The following is a 2570-nucleotide window of genomic DNA, read 5'->3' as shown; positions in this document are numbered from 1 at the left end:
TTTTCTATGCATAATTTGTATTTTATTTGTTAAAATTATGATCGAAAATGCGTGGTGGCCTAACAAATCAGGACGGAGGTAGTACTCCCTCCATAAGGAAATAGTAGTGATCTAAATACTCTTATATTTCTTTTCAGAGAGAGTATTTGATATTGTATAACTAAAGAATCTTTGTTGTACTAGCATATGTTGTACTCCGTCCATCTCAAAATAAGTATCTCAACTTTGTACTACTAACTTTAGTATAAAGTTATACTAATGTTAAGACATTTTTTTTTGAAACGAAGGAAGTATGTGTTAATACTGGAAGTTATTATAGGCAACCAAAATTGGAAGACAGAGATAGCATTAACTGGACATTGTTATGTCTTTTCTAATCTGGTGTCGTGTTCTTAATGAAGATATTATTTTCCTTGTTTTATAAAAGTATACAAGAATGATAACTAGCGAACGTCTGAATTTTTGGGCCTCCCAGCGGACACCCTCAAAGCTCGAACGAAGGACAATTTTTCTGTGAAACATGACATTTTTCGGCTTTTTTTGCGCTATATGGCAATTTTTTTCTCCAATCATGGCAAATCCTACAAAGTTGCCATGGCAACTTTAGTTGGTTTGGCATGACAAATTTGACGCTCGCTGAGAAAAACGCTCCCATAAAACATTCCCACAATATTGCGGTCAGTATAATCGTTATATACTATCATGGACATGCATCATCCTACCTTCCCAATGATAAAGGTAATATTATTGTGTGATAATAAAATGAAGGGTCCAGATATATGTCTGGAACATGCATGTTGAAAGAACTCTCAAATCTTTATACGCATTTGTTACACTATCTTCATGATATCATTCACGCCTTTCCTTTTGAACTTCACCGGGTACGATGCATATATGAGGATGCCACACAACCCATCCTCGGCTTGACTGTTGACGTCGCGTGCTATGCGGGTGTAGCCATTTTCACCCCATTCAGGCCCCAATGAGTTCTTTACGATCCAGTAATCCATGCGTTTCTTCGAGTCCTGCTCATTGGTAGTGCCGTAACCCACCACTGTCATTTCGTGGTTTAGGTCTGTCCCGCACGGTCCCACGAGGACGCCTCCCCCATAGCGTCGGAAGGTCGTCGAGTTAGCATCGAGTGCCACGACGACGGGTTGGGCCGCCACTGCCTGCATCAATGCCACCTCATTGGGCGGCACTTGTTTGTAGCCGTTAATGGTGACGATAGTGTTCCGGTTCTGCTTGGGCACCGAGCAGCGGCCACGCTGATGGCCAATGTACGGATACTCAGCCTCCGTTTCGATGCCCCCATGGTGGATGTACTTGAAGGCCCCTTCTGCGTTTCCGCCACGACATCCCTCATTCCCCTTATCGCAGTCTAGAAGTTGTTGCACAGATAATGACGTCAGGTTCCGGGTCCTGATGGAGTTGATGCCCTCCACCGCCGCCATCGCCGCGAAGGCCCAACAGCCCCCGCAGGTCCCCTGACGCTTCACGTTCGTCACTGCTGACGGACGTTGGTCGTATCCCATCATGCGCCAGTCCACGGCAGCTGGGAGGTCTTCGCGGGCAATGATGGATCCTTGCGTGAGCCGACCCTGATGCCGGCGCTTCCGGCCGTTGGACCTGATGTTGGAGCAGCGACCGTAAGTACGGTCTACCTCTTCATCGGTCATGTCGCCGAAGAGGTTGAGGCTTAGCTTGTAGGGCACATCTTGTTGGTTGAACTCGTGGATCATGCGTGCATTCTCCTTGAACACATTGAAGCGCCGAGTCTTGTCACCAATTTCGCGTTCCACGCTGTGGTTCTCGCACCAGCGCTCATACATCGCCCACAAGGAGTCCTCCGACGCTAGGTCCTTATCCGTGATGTCCATGGCGCCCGCCGCCGACATAATGGTGGTCAGCGCGATGGCCATGAGTAGCATCATCGCAAGTGCTCTTGCCATTGTGTGTAGTTGCTTCAAGTGTCTGGTAATGGTGGACCTTCTTATAATAATCTAACTCATGCTTATCTCTATCTCTATCTATATCTATATCTATCACAATGGTGAGCCCTTAACATTTTTAATGCGCAATTAATATCATACCAAATATGAATGTTTGTGCTAATATCTCATAATTAATGCACAAATGATATTCTACCTTATCAACTTACAATTAATTTCCTTTCCAATAATACACATTTACTTGTAGAGTACTAGTAAATGTGTATGTTAGTACTATTAAATGTATACACGCAATGCATGTTTTTTAAATAATTCATATCTATTATCAAAGTTCATCGGAAGTATAAAGTATCTCAAACATAACAAAAGATTTATCTGCTGCTGAATCAACACTTCCATTCGAAGACACAACAAGAATGCCCTTCTCCCCAAGCTTCTGGAATCTACCCATTTCAACCCCCTACCTAAGCTACAACTCACGTGGAACAAAAAGTCCCCTAAAAAGTAGTACAAAACATACCACAACAAAATGGAAAACTAGCGAATAAAGAGACAGTTGAAGAGTATACAATCAAATGATTCATTTGATTACATGTGGGGGCAAAAAAATTACATCAG

General features: G+C 43.5%; 1 pseudogene; it reads right to left on the bottom strand.

Moving 5' to 3' along the window:
• Positions 1-723: 723 nt before the first annotated feature.
• On the bottom strand, positions 724-1977 carry LOC125517231 (vignain pseudogene; annotated as a pseudogene).
• Between the last annotated feature and the right edge of the window lie 593 nt (positions 1978-2570).

The sequence above is a fragment of the Triticum urartu genome, chromosome 6A (genome assembly GCF_056163025.1).
Source record: "Triticum urartu cultivar PI428250 chromosome 6A, HENAU_Tu73, whole genome shotgun sequence".
NCBI lineage: Eukaryota > Viridiplantae > Streptophyta > Magnoliopsida > Poales > Poaceae > Triticum > Triticum urartu.
Note: the sequence above shows the minus strand (reverse complement) of the source record. Positions and strands in the feature narration are given on the sequence as shown.